This window comes from Mauremys reevesii, linkage group 5, assembly GCF_016161935.1.
Source record: "Mauremys reevesii isolate NIE-2019 linkage group 5, ASM1616193v1, whole genome shotgun sequence".
NCBI lineage: Eukaryota > Metazoa > Chordata > Testudines > Geoemydidae > Mauremys > Mauremys reevesii.
This window is the reverse complement of record NC_052627.1, coordinates 63,817,304-63,839,028: the sequence shown is the minus strand read 5'-3', so window position 1 is coordinate 63,839,028 and position 21,725 is coordinate 63,817,304.

The window sequence follows — 21,725 nt, the reverse complement described above, 5'->3', positions numbered from 1 at the left end:
CTACTGGGGCTTGCTCAGGTGCCAAGCTGCTTGTTGGTGTCAGAATGAGGCAGGTTTGTGCATGCCCACCAGCAGAAATTTAGGCATGCAAGGAACTTTACCAGTGGAAATTTAGTCACCTAGGGAATTTAAGGCAGCAGCTAAGCAGAGGTTTGTAGGATCTAATTTTGGACTTTGGCACCTAAAGTGGAAAATAAACACCTAAGTACGACTTGTGAATCCCACACAAAGAGAGGCTACAGTGGCTGTCTGAGCACCTTCAGGCCTGGTGGACACACACAATTGCACCGATGTAAGCTATTTTGGTTAGATTTGGGAAGGGGGATTACCAAAATAGTTATACCTGTACAAAGCTTCACAGTGTCACCCATTTTCTTGAGGTATATCTCTGCCTCTTATCGCTAATTAGCAAATTGCACTGTTTGGAGGAAGTCTCTTCCATCTCATTAACAAATTCTTTTTAAAGCAGAAATATTTTCTTTTCTAAGCCTGAGAGCCTAATTGTTAACATCATGTTCATAAGATTTCTTTGGAAAAATTCTAAAGCTTCCCTCATTTACTTTCCCAATTGGAAAAAAAATTCTAAACTTGACAAGCATTCTTAAGAATTTTCCTAAATAAACCAAACTACATTTTGGTAGTTGAGATGAGATGAGGATGGCCTTTTCCAGATAAGTGAAAAGGAACATTTTTTGCCCCAAATCTCCTTGTAAAAAACACTCTATATGATCTTTTATCACGTTTATCTGCAGCGTGCCTTGATCTGCAATGAGTCATTAGAGGTCAAACCTAATTCTTAAGTTCTAAGCATGAAAAAGTTCAAGAACTCATAGTACAAACAAAAATTAGAGGAAGTTGAAACATCTATTGAAAGAAATGGGGAAGGTGTGAGAAAACAAAATCAGGTTGTGAAAAGTGTCCCAAGATCATTTATGAGTTAAGACTGCAGTGCTGGGAGAGTAGGAAATCACACTCATTCTGCTTTGGGGGTGAAAAACAGTATTGAGAAACACTCACATCCAATCACATAGTTCAGATACTGAGGCAAAGATCAAACTAATATTTTGCACAAAACGGGCCAGCTTGTATTGGGTCAGTTCTATTTAGTGCAAGAAAAAGTGGGAGATATATCACGGGACCATAACACAGCACATGGTAATGTTGGTGCTTTCCACTAGAAGTAATTCTTCTTCTTCTTCTTCTTCTTATTCACTCCCTGTGGAGCATAAGGCACCAACCACTCTCCTCCATTCATTTTGTTCTTGAGCGAGACAGCAGATTTCATCCCACTTCATTCCCATACCTTTCATTTCCTCTTCAATGGTCCTTCGTCACGTCCCCAATGGTCTACCTCTCCTCCTTCTTCCTTGTGGTGTCCATCATAGGGCAATACGAGGGTGTCTGTCAGCATCCATTCTCAATACATGCCCCAGCCACCTCCATCTTCGTTGTTTGGCTTCATCCACTATGTTGTTGATGCCCATTAATCGGCTCACTTCAACATTGGTGATACGCTGCAGCCAATGTATGTTAAGAATTCGCCTAAGACACCTTCCTTCAAAGCCCCGAAGCCAACTTTCTATCTTCTTGTTGGTCCTCCATGTTTCCGCTGCATAGAGCAACACAGAGCGGACGTTCGACCTGTAGATCTCTACCTTGGTTTTCATTTGCAAGATGGTTGACCTCCAAATATTCTGAAGTCTATAGAATGCATTTGCTGCAAGACCGATTCTGGTAGATATCTCCTTCTGAATATTGCCATCAGCCGATATGTAACTACCAAGATATTTGAAGTCGTTCACCTCCTCCAATTCTACGTCACATAACACTGTCTTCGTCGAGCTGGCTGTTTTTAGTTTCATTATTTTGCTCTTACCGGCATGGATATTAAGTCCTATGCACCTTGCTACTCTACCTACTCTATCAGTCTTCTCTTGGAGGTCCGTCTGAGAGCTTGAAATCAGGGCGATGTCATCCGCAAAGTCACAGTCTTCAATATGACCAGAGGGTCCCCATGCGATCCCTCTTGGCCTATCTTCAGTGGCTTTCCGCATTACCCAATCTATGACCACAAGAAATAGAATGGGCGAAATAACACACCCTTGTCTAACTCCTGTTCTCACATGGAACCACTCGCTCTGCTGTCCTTCATGGCGAACACAACACTTACTGCCGGCATACATATCTTTGAAGATGTTAATCACTTTCGAAGGGAATCCATATATTTTTAAGATATTCCAGTTATAATAGTGCTATAAAATACTATTCTCTGTTACCATAAGGACAGGCATTATGTAGTAGGGCATTAGATGGAGACTCGAGGTACCTTGGTTCGTTTCCTGGCTCTACTATTGACCTTCTATGTGACCTGGAGTGAGTCACTTCATCTCTCCAGGCTTCCATTTCCTCTGCCATTCTGTCAGTTTTGCCTATTTAAATGGTTAGTCCTTCAGAGCAGAGACTGTCTTGTTCAATATGAGCAAACAATGCCCAGCACAATGGGGCTCTGATCGCATATGGGGCTTGTGTGTGATACTGTAATAAAAGTTAACAATAGTAATAGCCTAACATTGGACCAAATCCTCAACCCTTCTACCTAAACTAAACCAAAACTATTTTAATGGTTCAGAGTCTCCACTTGTCCATCTTGGGTTTACTGTTACATTCTTAGTCAATTTGTTAGATTTTTCTGAGCTTGTACTATTCAAATCTTGAGAGTTCCTGAGCTTCCCCAGTGCGGAGGCATGTAATGAATGGTGGGGCTCCCACTAACCAGAGATCATGAACGATGATATTAAAGCAAATAATTCAGACCTGACAGCCAGGCAGCCCTACTGCTGAAAGTCTGTCTGACTTCCATCTTGACACCAATGGAAATAATGCTGTTGGGGTTATGTTGGAGACAGAACATTGCGGGAGGAAAAGACAAGGAGAAGACGACAATGACTGGACTGTACTAAGAGGAAAATGATGAAGTCAGAACTTATAAAGAATGGCTTTCAGAGAAGAGAGATGGATTTGTTTGAGAGAGAAGAAGAAAGAAAGCAGCATGCATCACAAAGGAGAGGAAACGAGAAAGAATTCAAGAAGTTCAGCTAAGAAGGAATAATCCTCAGGTCAGCATCCAAGTAGATTCTTTGAACTGCTGAACAATTTGAGGTGTGAAGCCTCCACTACTCAGATCAACAGCAATGCTGTGAAGGCTTTCCCTGAACCCCAGCCCTGTCTGGCTGGGCATGGGCAAAGAGGAAATGCTACCCTCTCCACTTCCCAGAGCCCTAAGAGTGGGCAGGAAATCTCAACCCTATTTTCTGCTGCCAGCTCTCTACCATTACTAGGAGAGGACATGTGCTGCTGCTGCAGAGATACAGGAGGCCCAAACAGAGCCTGAGTTCAAGTCTGGGACTGGCCTAAGGGGCAGCCCATGTTTGTGTGGTGCCTCTGACCCTGCATGTAAGAATTGGCCACTACCCAAAGGAAAGGAATTGCCTTAGTTAGGGGGAAAGGAACCATGGCTGAAGGGGCAGATGAGACTGTAACTGACGGTGGAAGAGTTCCTTTTAGGCATCATTAGGCATTAATGTCATATCACCACTGATGTCTTGTTGTTTTCCTCCAATGAAACTGGGGTTTGCCTGTACTAATAAAGGAATTGGGATAAATCTGAGTGATTTTTGGGTCAATTCCGGACTCTCCAAAGGTTGTAAGAATTTTAAACAACCTACCAAAAGGGGAGCTCCCACCATAGACATTTACTCTTCAATACAGCAGATGGAAACTATATCTGTATACTAACACTAGCCTATAGCATTTTGAAATGTATGCTTGACAATATCAGGGTTGGTTTTACAATGTCAAAGGTCCCACTTGTGACTCAGAGATCCCTCCATGCTGTTTTGTTACTGGCATTACCACCAAGAAACCATTCCTCATTCAAGACAAGAGAGAGGCTGTATGTTTTGTTAAATGGTAGAATCATCTTGACATACACGTATTACTGATTAGTTCACATTTTGAAGTCTTGCTCCTGCATAATTTTATTTATTTATTTTCTTGCCCCCTGTCCCATGACACAGGTCAAGTTACAAAATTTTAATAATACCCCTGTCCCATGACAGAGGTCAGCATCCACTGATTCCAGAGGCTGCTATTAAAAGAAACGAAACAAAAAGGCTGCCTCAGACAGAAGGAGAAGCAGAGAAGCGCTATTGGTGCTATTTCAGATTTTTTTGGGTGGGGGAAACTTTAACCATAGTTCCAGGGGCTACTTAGGCACTTGAAAACTCTAGGTTTTTGTTTGTTTGTTTTCCAGATAATAATTTAGAAATTAGCTGATAGAGCACTTTAGTCTTCTTGATATTAAAAGTGAAACCAAGACATGCGTAAGCATCAGCAAACACATTCAAGATAGTTTGAAGATCTTTCTCAGATTGTATTGTCATCAGCATGCTGAAGTGCCACAATAGATGTTGTGGAAATCTTACTCTTGGCTTTCAGCCTGCTAAGGCTGAACAGCTTTCCATCCATTCTGTAAATGATTTCAACACCAGCTGTAAACTTCCCAGCAATTAGGTAAAGAATGATGGCAATAAAAACCACAAACATGGTTGGAGCAACGATACAGCCCTGTTTGACTCCAGTTTGTACTTTGAAAGGTTCACTCTGGGAGCCAGTGCTGCTCAGAATAGTCACTTTCATGTTAGCATGAAGCATTTTAGGACATTGATGTATTTATCAGGACATCCAATCTTAGAAAGTACAATCCAGAGGGCACGGGCGATTCACTGAATCAAAGGCTTTAGTTAGATCAATAAAAGCCATGTACAGTGGTCGGTTTTGCTCCCGACACTTTTCTTGCAGCTGTCGTGCTGTGAAGATCATATCCAGAGTTCCACGACATGGTAAGAAACTCTGGTAAAATTTCTTCTGACAGGAGCAGAAGGCGGGTTGCAGGGATCCGCTCCAGAACTTTGCCTGCAATGGCTAGGAGGTAGATACCATGATAATTTGCACAATCCACTTTATCCCCTTTCTTGAAGAGGGTGACAATCAGGGCATCCCTCATTTCACTGGGTATCTTCTCCTTTATCCAGATTTTAAGGATAAGCAGGTAAAACAGCCAAATTAGCTCTGGTCCACCATCTTTAAAGATTTCAGTGGGGATCCCATCTAGACCTGCTGCCTTGTTGTTCTTCATCTGCTTGGTGGCATTGTGTACCTCATACAAATTGGGACGGGCTCTGAGCTCATCCCTAAATGGTCATTGAGGAATTTGCTCAAGGACTTCATCTGCAACCATAGAATTACGGTTAAGGGGATCTTCAAAATATTCTTTCCAGTGAGAATTGATGGTTTCGATGTACTTCAGAAGTGTGGTTCGATCCTTAGAGCAAAGAGGATTCATACCATGGCAAATTGGTCCATAAACGGCCTTGGTGGCACTAAAGAAACCACATGTATTGTGGATGTCTGCTAGATGTTGGAGTTCTTGTGCTTTCTCAGTCCATTTGTTCTTAAGTTATCTGGCTTTACGTTGGACTTCCACCCTCGCCTTGGCATGGGCTTTTCTCTTTCTATTACAATTATTGTTGTTCTGCCAAGCACGAAATGCCATTATCTTCTCACTGATGTATTGCTCAATTTCAGCATCATTCTCATCAAACCAGTCCTGATGTTTTCTGGTTTGGTAGCCTATGGTTTCCTCACAGGCATTGATGATTACTGCTTTCAACTGGCTCCAATGTTCCTCAATTTCTTTCGGAAACTCTGATGGGAGCTTTTCTTCTAAGACTGCTTGGAAGTGGACATGCTTAATAGGATCCTTCAAATCTTGAACCTTCAACTTGTGCCTGACCTGCTTTCTTTGCAGGCTTCATTTTGAGAGTGTTCTTAATTTTCATTGTAGATCGAATAAGGCGGTGATCAGTCCAACAGTCATCAGCACTTATCATTGCTTTTGTGAGAAGTACATCACTACAATCTTGGGAACAAATTATGATGCAGTCGAGGAGATGCCAGTGCTTTGACCGTGGGTGTCTCCAAGATGTTTTGAACTTTTCCTTTTGTCGGAAAAGAGTGTTTGTAATAATAAGTTCATGTTCAGCACACTTGGTCAGGACCAGAATTCCATTTGAATTGCTTTTGCCAACTCCTTCTTTCCTGATTGTTCCTTTCCACAGGTCTGAGTCTCATCCAACACGTGCATTGAAATCCCCCAAAAGGATGATCTTATCTTCTGTACAGGTCTCCGAAAAAATGGTTTCCAACTGAGAATAAAAATCTTCCTTTACATTCTCATCGGCATCCAGAGTTGGTCTATAGGTGCTCACAATAGTTGCCTGTTGATTTTTGGTGAGTCTCAATCCGAGTGTCATAAACCACTCATTGATGCCAACTGGTACCTCAAAGAGGCACCTTACAAGCTTGTTCTTTATAGCAAAGCCATATAAAGGGGTTCATCTATAGATTTTCCCTTCCAGTAGGTGTATCCTCCTTTCTCCTCCCTCACCTGCCCTTCATCAGCTCTTCTAGTTTCAGACAAAGCAGCAATATTGATGTTAAACTGACTCAATTCACAAGCAATAATGGCTGTACGTCTCTCTGGTCAGTCGCTGTTTGAGCTGTCCATCAGGGTACATACATTCCAAGTTCCAAAGTTGAAAAGTTTCTTACATTTGTTACATATAGCGTTCCTAAATAAAGAAAGAAAATTAAATAAATATTAGACCCACTCAGCTCTAATACTAACATGCTCTGACATCTTGTGTCAAGTTACTGAAGGGACACTGGTTAAATTTAAAATTTTAATGTATATTCCTACTTTGTTACTAACTCTTGAATACAACAATTAAAACAATTGTAGAAAAAAATAGATTACTCTCTATCATTCCTTTTGCAGCTCACCAAGCTTGGAATAGATCATTTAACTTTTGGAAACATCCTACTAGGGCAAGGCCCCGTGAGTTCATACTGCACCTGCCTATGAGTTTTACCCCACTACAAATAATGGACTAGAAACTGACTTTAAACAGGAGGGAAAGTGATGCTTTTAAGTCACTTTCACAGTATTGTCAACCCCAAATATTCAAAAATCATGAATCAGGCTCACAGAAAATCATGAGGTTGGCTTTAAAATCATGAGATTATGTAAAAATAATAGATTTTATGTTCTTTTTATTTGCCTTCTGTTTTTTTTGAGCCTTTAGGGTGCACTGGGATCACATTTTGAAGCTTTCTCCACAGCCACGAGGGCTAGAAACTTAAAGAAAAATGAAGAACGAAGGCTGAAATCATCACATATCCACTTGACTCCAGGAGCTGGGGCTTTAAGGAAAACAATTATCATGAGGCTCATGACAAAATCATAAGAGTTGGCAACACTGCTTTCACTTCTGTTTAAAAGCTAGTTACTTTACAAAAGTAAACAAACACAACACTGCAGTGATTGAGATGTGGTTCTCACAGGAGAATATTTAAAAACCAAACACCAAGAAAATTTGACATTTTAAAGTTGAAAACAAAATTGACACTTTGTGGTATATCAGGGTCACAGTAGGCAGGAAAGGAAAATAAACAGGCACAATAGCTCTGGGGATCTCTTCCTTTTAATAAAAGTTGGAGGGTCAAATCTTCTAGTCCTTAATCAAGTAAAACTTCTATTGCCATCAGCGCCTCCACTCATAGATATTAATATGTGCTCAATAACTATATACTTCATATTTAAAAATCTGAGCCAGGCTATGCATTTTATATACCAGGATTTTCTGGTATATTCTGAACAGTGCTGAGCACACAGATGGGGCCCAGTGAATAATACAAATCATGACAATAATTGTCGACTTTATAGATGCAATTTCTGTTCTTTGTTCTGGAATTGGCCTGAATACAGCTGAAAACCTAAGAATCTGAGGCATAAACACATCTGATATTCATATGACACTTTCTCATTCCTTCCTTTTCTCAAACTCAGAACAAAAAATGACAAAACAAAATGGTTTTCAGTTAAAATGTAAAATTTCATAGCGGCCATTGCTATACAACCCAGCCTGGGGCAGAACATGCCACCTCTAGGCGGTTAAGTGATCTGCTCTCACCTGACTTTCATTCTTTCTTTCTTCTGCTCTTGCACCAACAGTCTTTGTCACCTGATTGTGTCACAACTTGCTTCCCTGTAGCGTGATTATTGTGCAGCAAAGGGATTTGAGTTACTACAAAAATGGCACACATTCACTTCAAGGGAATAGGACATTCAGCTAACTATGATTAAGTACTATTTGTATTAACCCTTTCAATATTGGGATCCAGCCCATTGTCTTCAAGTTTTACTCAAATAAGGACTTCAGAACTTGGGCTATTGAAATTAACCACGAGAATCGACTGACTGTATGTAGATATTTCAACTATACTAGTTCCCAATATAGTTTAGACCAAGGTTCATTCTTTTTCTTGTTATTGGTTGATTTCTTATCCAAAAACCTGCTCACTCTGCATTGTGAATAATTGGCATTGAGTAGAAATAGAGTGAACTTTTGCATATTTATAACACAAATTCAGAATACACATTCATAATTCAATATGTTACAAGATATCAAAATAAGTAACAAACTTAGACTGAGTGCCTTCAAGAGAGCTATGCCATGAAAAATTATAGAATGTGGTTACTAACCTAATTAATTTATTTCCATATAATTGTCAGATGATATTGGACACTGTAGCCAAATTATCTAAAGTATTTGCTTCTAGTAATTGTATCTGCATTTTGTTTTTCCATTTCTCTTTCAGTTTCTTTTGTTTATTTTCTTCTTCTATCACCTGTTTTCATTTTCCTTCAGGCATTACCAGTTTTCCTTCATCTGTCTTTCTGTTTCAAAGTTTTATAAGCGTATAGCAGGTTGTTAGTCATCAACTGTAATTAGAAATAGCAGCAGACAGCCAAATTCACTCACATTTAATGAGGCACAGAACACTCCTGTTAGGGAAGGGACTGGAGTTTACAGCATGACCTACTTTCTCCTTCACCATTATTCAGGTGCACTTCTCTTTACCATTTACACAGATTATTTCTGGCTAAATAATCACTCCCCTTCGGTTCTAAAGAAGATACTTAATAGCTTCTTATCATGAAAGAACATTTTAAGCTAGTCCATAAATCTTCTTGCAACCTACATTAATAGTTTCTAATGCATCTTTTGAGGGCTTATTTAAAAGATGTTCTGGTGAAATAAAGAAATCTATTAATTTGATTTAACAATTAGAGTAGCCAGATGTATTTTGGCAAAAAGGTATTGGGAAAAAGGTTTTAATGCCCATAATTTTTGTTCATCCTCAAGAAAAACTAAACCTCACTCTTGCAAGTCCTGGTGAGCTAGATGGTTGAAAATCTATATTTAATTCACTTCAAATCCTCGAAAGGTGCTGATATGGCCTGTCAAAATTCCCTCACCCAAAATATCCGTAGTCTAAAGCCATGCAAAAAATATATAACAGGAAGTGTGTTGCAATACTGCCACTCAGTGGTGAAGGTGGATGAAAGAAATGACAAGAAGATGGAGGACAGGTATCTGGGTCCTTTTGATATTCATACTCACATTTGGGAGGCTGATATTCAAATGTATCCAAGTAGCATGATTTTAAATTCCATAAAGTCCAATGGATCTTAGAAAGAGGATGATAGTGCAGTGAGAGAGTTTAAAAAGAGCTTATTACAGGATGTATGAAGTGACCATTTCTCTACATCAAATATGAGCCCATGTTTTACCCCAGGTCTATACTATTAAAGCCACTTAATAGAGTTGCTCGGCAACATTTGACAAAAAGTTAGAAAGCAGTAAGAAAATGGGGAAAAGTAGGTTTTTCCATATTTCCTTCATTTTCAAATTTTCCTAAGAGAAAATCATAATTTGCTGATTGGACAATTTTGAACCAGGATTTTTCCTATGAAAATTCCCATAGGAAAAATTCCAATTTTCCATCCTGCCATAATCAAAGAAAAATCATAAAATCAGTCTGAAAACTTGTGTAGATCACAGAGCACAGATTTAATTTGAACACGAAAAGAAATCACTTAGACCAAATTCTGCACCAGCTGCAGATTCCAGATGATTTATGATGATTTAATGTACAGTACATTGAATAGTCTAGTCTTGAGGTGACAAAGGTACAGCTGATAGCTGCAAGGTCTAAGAGAAAGTGGTAGCAGTCTCCTAACTATCCCCAGATGGGAAAAAAGCTGACTCTGTTGTAGCTGGTACCTATTCTTCTAACAGCATGTAAGAGTCTCACCAGATGCAAACCTGAACAAAAGGCAGAAGCATACACCTTCACTCAAAGGGGAAGAAATTGCTTCCATTGTCTCTTCTACTTCTTTCAGCCAACCACCACCACCTGAGTTTTACATGAACTTAAGCTCAGCCATGCCCCAATTTCTCCCAGTTACTGAGTAACGCAGTCAGTGGCTACAGGTGGGTCAGTAGAGATAGAGATTTAAATCTTGATGCTGTAACCCATGTTTCATCACACAAACATGAGAGCAGCTACAATGAAACGTAACCGATTCCTCATTTTCAAAGGAAAAATGTGTGGCAGATTCCATCCTCTCCTAGTTAATTTGGGCAAAGTAAAGAATAAACTAAATCATGTTTATATGTTATTTGTGTGCATGTTTACACCCACATGTAAAATCAGGAAAATACTGTTTTAACTATGATGCATCTGTAAGGCTGTATTAGGAAAAAGACCTTTACTGAAGGATTAAAATTTGAAATCCCACATGCACAAATGGTAGGAATACACCATAATTTCTATTTGGACCTTTTGATAGATGACCCTTTCTCTTCCCCCCTAGGCTTCTGTCACATAGGCACTGTCAAGTACATTGTAAGCCTTCAGGCCTTAATTCCTCTCTTGTACTATATACCTCCCCATCCCCTGAGCCATTAAATAGCTCCAGGGCTATGCCTCCAGGGTACTTATCTTATTGCTAACTTTTTTTTCCTCTTCAATATTCTAAAAGCCAGATGGTGAGGGTAACATTCTTTTCCTTGGATTTAATCCGCTTGGATAGGAATAACCTTCAGTCTGGATGATTTTTAACAGTAAATAATGAATTTATTCAGTGCTACAGACAAACCAGACTGACTTCTAGACAGAATCAACAACTATTTCAAAATCTGCCCATAGTTACAAAGCATTTGCAATTCAGCCTGGCTGCAATGAACAGCTAGAAAATGCCGAACTGTCATTTCAAATGCAATACACCGCCGATGCTCCTGACAATGCAAATGAAGGCATTTTTACCTCTAATATTGTTACTAATATTTCTGTTAGGGCCCTCACAGCCTTAAGACCCATATGCACTCAAGAGAAAGGGGTATGTCAATTCCCAATGTGCCTGCAGATTTAGCCCAACTGTCTGGACAGCCACCAGACCGCCAGGAGACACTAGATGGAGAATCCAAATAATGAGTTCAGTAAAACATCTTGCGTTCATCTCAAATGAAGTATAGTTTACTAGAAGAGAGAGCTTCACGGGAGTCAGATTTAGTTTTTGCCCATATGGAAAGATGACAATGCAAATATCAAATGGAAAGCTGCAGACAAAGCCAAATGTTACACTGCAACAGACCTGCAGAACTGCAATTGTCATCATGTAAAAAGTCACTCACATTGCAAATGGAAACCTGGCTAAGAGTAGTTACCTGAGCCAGGAGCTTGGTGCAGCACTTACAATGGAGAGTGAATGTTACTAGGCAGCTGGTCTATTAAGCAATATACTTAAAGGGCAGGATTCTAGTAAGCTTGTATAACTTCCCGTGATGCTCTATACGTTTTGACCAGGGAGCTGCTTTTCTCTTGTTATTTAGTAAGTCTACTTCTGTGCCAGGCCAACCTGTCCTCTGAATATGTCAATCTACTATGACTTTCAGGATACTCAGACAATATATTTGCCTACAAGTAAATAAAGCAAACAATTGAGCTTGTGTAGTTACTAAGAACTGCCTCGCAGGAACAGCTTTCACCTTCCGGATTTCCAGCTCTATCCAGGCAGCATGGCATCCCCTCCTCTATAAGCCACACCACCTCATGTGTGAAGTTGTGAGCACACACATGGCCACCCAACTCACAGGTGCAGTTGCAAAAATTTCACACATATGTTAGTGTCCTGAGGTGCACATTTACCGCAGGTGGTGCCTCCTCCCAGCTGTTCTGGAGATTAGCTCTTTTCCAGGTCTAACACCTCCCTCTTGCAGACTTTCCACCTGTTGTCCTCAATCTCACTCTGCAGCCCCTCTCTCACTTCAGGAGCTGCAACTTTCTCTTCACTCGGCTCTTCTGACCAGGTCACTATGTGGTGTCCCCTTCCAGGATATAGTGTCTCACTTGACCTGCTGTCCAGGCAATGCCACTCTGTCAGTGGCTGATGCGGGAACCCAGGCCTGCTCACATCTCTGGGTTCCAGCTCAGGGACCCTACAACATGCAGCCAAGGTCTGTTCAGTCCTCAACCTGGCTGCTCACTCCCTGAGCTGCTTCCTATTATCCTCCCACAGGCTCACTTCTCCACCCTTCTCTCTTCAGGTACAGATTTCCCTCAAGGACAGTCTCCCAGGCTCCCACTCTTTCCCTGAGTTCCCCCCATTCCTCTATAATGCACAGAAGGTGGCTGCAGACTTCCTCACTGCCCATTTCTTACCAGCTTCCTGGCTTTGTACTAGCCTAACCCACACCTGCTAAGCTGAGCTTCATCTTCCAATCAAGGGCTGCTTCTCCAGCCTAAGCCCCTCATGTGTGGCCTATTACACTACTTGGCCCTTTCTCAGCTTCCTTACTCTTTCAGGGCTGCTGTGGGGTGAAGACCCCATCAAAATTAGGTACCACAATTTCACACAACTCATACCTAGCATCTTTGTAAATCTACCCAATACTACTTACTTAAAAAATGCAAAAGAATATCTGGGCAAAATTCTGGTTTTGTTTGCTCTGTGGTTTCACTGCACTGGGTGGCTGGCTGGCATGCAGAGAAGTCAAGCAGGGAGACTCCACAGTTCCCTGTGCAATGCATAAAGGGTGATTGTAGCATTGTGGACCATGAAGGCAGAACAGTCATAAAAACATCTTTCAGTCACAAAACAATTTTATCTTAGGTGGTTTCTAACTATTTCCATGACAAGATGAATATTTTACTTAACAAGTTGGCATGGATATACCCAAGGAATCAGGATACATGACATGGATATTTTTAGATTGACCATAAACTGACAAGGTTTGAATTGAAGGACAGAAATTTGCAGGCAATGAATACAGAATGGCTCCTAGATTGTGTGTTGAATTCTGTATATTCCATCTTTGCCATTTAAGCTTAATCCTCTGAAAAATGGAGGAGTGGCTTAGAATTGGGTTACAAGCACCTAGACTCGCTGTAGCCAGAAGTTGAGAATAAGGCTGGATCAGTGCGTCCTTTCAAAATAAATTGGGTATCAGAGTATATTCTGCAGCTGAGATTTTGCCTGCTGTACATAAACTTTAAAGATGCTAGAGCATTTTTCTTAAGAGAAAGGGTTTGCCCCAATGTTCTCTCAATACCCCATAGTGCCTTTGTTGTGCAGGTATCACTCTCCACTCCAGAAAAGGCTGAATTTTACTGGGACCCAAATGTTTATAGTTTGCAAAGTGAGTGAAAGGTAATTGTAAATGTAAATAATATATCATGATGTAAGCTGTAGTATGTTCTGAAATTTTCCTTTACAGAGCCATCAAAATTGAAAGATGAATAATATTGACTTGAATTGTTTTTACAACCTTATATGGGAGTTTATAATCCCATCAAGATTTTTCTCCCATCTCTTTGATTTAGTGTAAAGAAGGTTCTCACGGCACAACTTTAGAAGAATGTGATAAGAAAGTTTTAAAAAATATTATTTCCCTTTCCAAGAGATTTGTCAGAATTACAATCACAACTACTTGCTGGAAACATTTTAAAAAGCCCATTGCATGTGTATTACAAGATATAGGCTTGCCATTTTGTTGAGATTTTATAGATTATATAGAATCATATTCATGACTCCTGGAATATATGACTTCTAGAATAGTTTACAAAACAATCAGTTTCCTATATTATCAAACTTTATGCCAAGTTAGAATTTTCCCTTACATAGTATCATATCTATTATGAAAGTTTCAGGAAAAGCAGATCTCCTCTTCACATCCTACAATCTTCATGTAGCTTGCCAGAAGACACTGCAGTAGAGTATGATGATTTTGGCCTTGAATTCCAACCCTAAAAGGAGACTGAGACACACTATCAAATAAACCTGAATGAATAGGCTTTATCAGACTTTATCTATTTTAAAAAGTCAGCATAATTTTCAAATGCAGGCCAGCAAAATCAAGATGAAATCTGTATAATGCCCACAAACAGGACAGTGTATTATTCTTTCTCATACAGATACCTGTATTCCTTAGATTTATAGTGTAATTTATAGAAATGAAAAATGCAACCCATCCTCACACATAAAATACATTTCATTCCCCAACATATGTAGTTTTAAAACAAACCAATAGGAAAAACCACTCCATTTCACCTACAAAAGTGAAGCAAGCTATTGTTTGCATATACTTTTGATTGCATATTATCAGTGTCCCTATGCTCCCTCTATGCACCAAGTCCATGAACATGCATAGATAGCATGGTGACCACATTTTTCTTGCTTCTAGTCACAAAAAAAAATGTGTCTAAGAATACTGTAGAGGATTCCATGTTTCCAGTTTTCTGTGGAAACTATTTATCCAAAAATGAAGCAGATACAACTGGAAATCTATGAGATATTTGTCTGCGTCAGAATGACATTTGAAAGGTATATAATGTAGCACTTAACTTACCCTTAATCTTGTCACTAATGTATGTCTACATTATGAAATTAGGTCGATTTTATAGAAGTCGATATTTTAGAATTCGATTTTAGACAGTCTATTGCGTATGTCCACACTAAGCGCATTAAGTCAATGGAGTGCATCCTCACTACCATGTCTAGCATCAACTTACAGAGCATTGCACTGTGGGTAGCTATCCCATAGTTCCCGCAGTCTCTGCTGCCCATTGGAATTCTGGGTTAAGCTCCCAAAGCCTGATGAGGCAAAAACTTTGTTGCAGGTGGTTTTGGGTACATGTCGTGAGGCCCCCCCTCCCTCCCTCCTTCCGTGAAAGCAATGGCAGACAATTGTTTCGTGTCTTTTCTTGGGGGTCCCTTCTGCCGGACCTGGTCAGCCTGCTGCCTGCCTGGATGATCAGAACCCCAGGCAGGCAGCGGGCTGAGCGGGGCTGACGGATGGAGCCTGGCTCAGCCCACTGCTGGTCTGGGGCTCCGTCCGCCAGCTCCTGCCAGACGGGGTCCCGCTCAGCTGGCAGACCTCGGTGAGGTTGATCGGGGTCCCTGGACAGACATGGCTATCCTCCTCTTACAGCACCAAATGGGAGTGGCTCCAGGTCATTCTCTTCTTTAAGTTTCATCTCATGGAGATTCAGTCCTGTCTGGAATATCATGTGAGCTGGAGGCTTCTGCCTCAGGCTGCTCTCCCAGCTGGCATTACCACGCGGTCGCACCTACCCCAGCCTGCCCCTTGCTCCCATGAAGCCTGGACAGTAGTAAGGAGCAGTTCAACTCATGGAATGACATCCAGAACAAAGGATTGCACTCTATGGGCCACATTAAGATTATTTCAGAGTCCTAGATAGCATTTAGTCTCTATAAACAGCTTCATGAAAATTTTTTCCCACCCCTAACAAAAATGTTAATTTATCAGAGCAGCTGAAAGGGTAAGTAACCCGGGACTATAACTTAGAGAGAGCCTCCATATTATTTAACTCATAACTGATATAATTCAAAGTAAAATGTCACAGCATGGTCTGTTCTAAGACAAAAAATGCAGGAGGGGAGTCAGAAAAAGGAACAGTGACCTGTTTTAAACCTGGGATGTTTTGCGTGTTAGGTAAATGTTATAACCACTACACTACAGGGCTTCTTTTTTTTGGCCACAGACTTTGCCAAATGCACAGGAATGTTTTCTCTAGCTACAGAAGCTACCTAATGCAATCTATGGCCTTCCTGCTCACAAAGCGGTCATGCCCCCGCCCAAGGCTGACACAGCACAGAGTGCATGTGACACAGCAACCTGGCTCAGGCAGGATCGCTAGTGAAGCATGACACTTTTGCCGTTAAGCAAACACAGCAATTCTTTCCTGGCCTCTGCCACTGAATGCCTCCATGCATTATGCTGTGCCCTATCAGTACAGGAGGACTGCATGAGCTCGGAAAACATGTCATTGCAAGTGCGTTTTTTTTTGCCTTCTAATCTGTGATAACCTCAGGGACACAGATGATAGGGAAAGCGTAGAAACATTCTGGGGGGACTGCATGGTCACCTGTGCTGCTGAGTTTGTCATGCTGGCCAAACAGGAAATGAAATTCAGAAGTTCCTGGGGCTTTTCCTGTGTACCTGGCTAGTGCATCTGAGTTCAAAGAGCTGTCCAGAGCTGCCACAATGGAGCACTCTGGAATAGCTCCTGGAGGCCAATACCATTGAATTGCGTCCACACTACTCAAATTCGACCCGGCAATGTTGATTTCAGTGCTAATGCCCTCGTTGGGGAGGAGTACAGAAATCAATTTTAAGAGCCCTTTAAGTCGACAAAAATGGCTTCATCAGTTGATGGGTGCAGGGTTAAATCAATCTAATGCTGCTAAATTTGACCTAAACTCATAGTGTAGACCAGAGCTAAGTCTACGTAATGTAATTATCAGATCTAAAAGAATATATTCAGTAGCTGCCATTTTTCCCAATGATAATAATGGCTCAAGATACCCTCCGTTTCTTTTTATTCAAAGTAGAATTTTCAGAAGTGTCTAAATAACTTAGGATCCCAAAGTCCCATTTTCAAAAGTGACTTATGTATTGGAGATAGGCTTCTAACATGTTTAGGCACATTTTGAAAATCCTATTAGGTGCTAGATTTTTACAAATATGAAGGTACTTAACTCCCAGTGATTTTAATGCGAGTTAGACACCTAAATACCATTAAAATCTGTCCCTTAGAAGCCTAATCTCACTGAAAGTCAATGGGACTTAAGCTCCTAAATGCCCAACTCACTTTTAAAAGTGGGACTTAAGAGCTTTTGAAAATTTTACCCTAGATTTCATGACAAAACTTCCACATGTCACAACAGTAGAATATAGTGAGCATGTAATTCACCCCTCTAAATGTAACTGGTTTTACCTGGGTAATTCATGAGAATAATAGACAAGTCAATGATTACTTAGAAGCAAGTTGCCTCACAATAATAAAACAATAAATAACAGTTAAAAACAATAATACTTCATCCAGGTATTTCATTCCAAAATATCATTCTTTTTTATCTCATAATACCGAGCCAAATTTATCCCTGATGCTATGCCATTATAGTCATAGTGTTATAGTATATTAGAGATGAAATTGGCTCATTGGGTCTGATATTAAGCAGCAGCTTCTGTCTTTACAGGTTAATTATGGGCAGGTATGAGTCATAGCACTTACATATCTAACTAATTTGCAGGCACAATCAGGAAGATGTATATTGCTTTCCATTAGGCCTGCAGAAGTTATTACTATTATGTATTATTTGTATTGCAACAACACCCAAAGGCCTCAATCTGGATCAGCCCCCATTGTGCTAGGCACAAAAAGACCTGGTTCCAGTCCAAAGAGCTTACAAATTATAAAGAATAAGTTGAGATGACTCTTTTGAAAAGCAAAACCCCTCTGTATTAGGGCTGTGGTGGCAAATATGATCAGAGTTGGATGTGGGTGGGTGTCCTGGACCTCTGCCTAATAAGTCAAAAACTAGGAGCTAGTGTTGGTAGTTATACTGAGTATTTGTCCCCAGTTGTTTCTTTCCGGAAAGCTACAATTTTGGTCTTGAGTAGGGTGCAGAATACATACCAGATGACCATGCAAATTACTAGTACATAACAAAAAAATAAAAAAACAATTCTAACATAGACTACACCCTAGCCTCAAGATACTTGTCTAGGAATACCATAATTATAATGATGATGTATAATTATCTGTATAATCAGTTTGGATAATTTGCTACTCTATTAAGATGACACTTAGGTCATCTGGCCAGTTTTATCCCTAAATTTATTTTTTTCTAAAACAAGGTAGAAGTGTTTTCATGATTTTTTTTTAATTCCAGTGAAAATAGTCTTTTATTGCATGTAAACATTCTTCTGCATTGTTCGCACTCCAGACACTGCAGTCTTGGGCTAGCTTGAGACCCAGAAAGTGACACAGACTAGAAGATTATTAGAAACAAAGTGAAATTGGCTGGAGCATTATTCATTGTCCAAGATAAATGTAGTGTAAAAAATGGGGGGGGGAATAAACAGCACTGGTGGAGACGAGCAAATTAGATTTTTAATGTTTCAGTTGGACTAATCTGAGGGGTGATTAGGAACACTGGTAAGGAAATGGATTTTGCAAAATATAACAGAGTCATTAAGTTCTAAATATGCTTTCCTAAAATTTTTCACAGTCCCTCCCAACCAACAGGAAAAGACAGAGAAAATGCTAGTTGAGACTGCTAGCAGATCAACAAATATAGAAAGTAGTTCAACAAGGTCATGCCCATCTTCTCATGATGTGTTTTCTTCAATCAGCAACAGGAAAGTTCAAGATTTTTGTTTTTCAACACATGTTGTATTCGTCAAATGTGGTACATTTCACACAATTGCCTCATAATTTCAATGGTTTGTGCTGCAGTCAGGCAAATATAGAAAGTGGGATACTGGAGGAAAGAGAGAATGGCCTGGTTCTGGAGCAAAAGAGGCTTAAATGTAATTACCTACAGTATTTTTATAGCTAGTGATTAGAGATTTAACACCTTTATTTGGAATAATACTTTGGGCAGAATGTGTGACTGAACAGAATGTGGGAAGACAAATAGTTATGGGTCTAGGAACTAGACTAGGACTCAGGAGACGTGGGTTAAATTCCCACCTCTGGAACAGAATTCCCATGTGACCTTGAGCTAATCACTTATGCCTGGCTCAAAGCCTATTGAGGTCAATGGGAAGATTTCAATTGACTTCAATGGGCATTGGATCAGGCCCTTGCTTTGGAAATGGGGGATAATACTTCCTTCTCTCACAGAGTGCTGTGGTGATAAAATGCTTGTGAGGTTGCTCAGATGCTGTAGCACAGTGATAAGGGGCCATCAAGTACCTAGTTAGACAGATAGCTAAGGTACACAAGAGAGTGATGCCAGCTGGGATAAATTTAGCATAGATTCTATTGGCTAATCTAGAAAGAGGCTCTTCTTAAAATGCATTTGATAAACTGCTTCCTGCAATCTCTGAGGGCCACTGATTACATCTCAGTTGTATTAATGCATTGGACACTCATGGTGACTCAATAATTTGTACTAAGATGCACTCTGTCCAGCTGCCAGCTAGACGACAAGTCTGGTAATTGACCAATAGACTCTACCGCATAGCCACCTTTTTGTGGACATAATAAACAGGGGGTCATCATCTTCACCCAACTCCTCTAAAAGGAGAAAATGTAAGTAAGCAAGATAATAACCTCCACTGTACTGATTATACAAATTTACCACAACAAGGAAAACAGAAAGATTACAGACTGACTTGTTAACCTGGTAAATTTGTGGAACTATATTTTGGGCAGTAATTGACTCACTGAAGCAGATACACAGTATGCCAAACTCTCCCTGCAGTATTCATCCAGAAAGTCTCTTTTGGAATCTGCTATATGCAGACAGACCCCTGAGCCTGTCCAGACCCCCACTGCAGTCAATGGGGCTGGAACAACTTGCCGAAGTGGAATCTTAGTTTGCAACTGGAAAGGCACGTAAAGGCTCTCTTCTAGTCATTTAAAATAATGAAAGAATTTTAAACGTTCCACTAATCAACAAAAATACCTACAAAGAAAACTTTACTTACCATACATCTCTAATTAACATGTATCAATTCAAGCAAGGCTGAACAAAATTTTTACTTAAAAAAAAAAGGAGAATTCAAATGCAGTCAGACATATGCTATTCCTGTTTGGAGAGGTCAGTTAAATGCCAAACGTGTGACTAAAAGCTGAGTACATATTATTTAACATTTAATAGTTATACCCTGTAAGCTGACATATATTATATCTAACTGATGTACTTCATAACCACCATAGAAAGAGAATTAATAAAATATTTACTAAACAACCATGGTACATTAGTTATAACTAGTTTTTTAAAAATACACTTACAGAAATAGCATGAATTGGAACTAGATTCCTCTTATTTAAGCATGTTTTGATGTGAATGAATAAAGCATCAGCAGATAAAATACCTACTAAAGCTCTGGGATACACATTGAAGCTTGACAGAATATTACCATATGAATGAATTAGAAAAAAAATACTGTATATTTAAAAGATTTTTTTTATCTTTGTCTAGTAATGTCTGATACTACATGAGTTGAGTTCACAACAGTACATGAGTTCCTTTGAGATCTACTTCATAAAAATAAAATTGCACATTTTGAAAGCTTTGGTGTAGCTTCTGGCAGATAGACTGTAAACTCAACAGAGTTCATCACAGGCCACCTGACGTCTGCTGAATAGTGGCTAATAATAAAATAAGTACATGAAAGACAGTGTCTCCAGTGCTTTTCTACTTGAAAATCCCCTGCTGAATCATAAAAAGTGTGTGTTTTATAGGCACAAATCCTTCTTTACAGTATATATATACACACCATGCAGATCATTCTACCTACTATAAGAGAGCCAGACTCTGATATCTTCACTGATGGTGAATAACACCTTATTTCTCAAGTGGTCCCATTGAAGTAAATGGAACTATTCATGGAACAAGATGATACTCGAACATGAAGTAAGAATCTCAGAATCTGGCCCAAAATAAATAATATAGCTGAAAGCAACCCCAACATTAGATATTTATGTAAGCCAATAAAAAACAGCAATAACAAAACAAGGTACAGTGTAAATTACTGTACTGATGTAATGGTAATCAGATTTTAATCAAGTAATTAAAATATGGTTCCAAAGGCTATTCAGTGTATTTACATTTATCTCTAAATGGGGTTTTTTTCCACACTGAATTTTTGACAAAGGAACCAGTCTATTGTGCTTTTATGAATTTATTAAAAGAATAAGCAAACAGATATGTTTCTAGAGGATAATAGGGTAATACGTAATAGGCAACATGGATTTGTCAAGAACAAATCATGCCAAACCAACCTACTGGCCTAGTGGACAGAGGGGGAGCTTTAGTCATGATATATCTTTATTTTAGTAAGGCTTTTGACACAATGCCATATGACATTCTCATAAGCAAACTAGGGAAATGTGGTCTGGATCAGTGGTTCTCAAAGCCAGTCCGCTGCTTGTTCAGGGAAAGCCCCTGGCAGCCTGGGCTGGTTTGTTTACCTGCCGCATCTGCAGGTTCGGCCGATTGCGGCTCTCACTGGCTGCGGTTCGCTGCTCCAGGCCAATGGGGGGTGCGGGAAGGGCGGCCAGCACATCCCTTGGCCCGCACCACTTCCCGCAGCTCCCATTGGCCTGGAGAGGCGAACCGCAGCCAGTGGGAGCTGTGATTGGCCGAACCTGTGGACATGGCAGGTAAACAAACCGTCAGAGGCTTTCCCCCAACAAGCAGCGGCCTGACTTTGAGA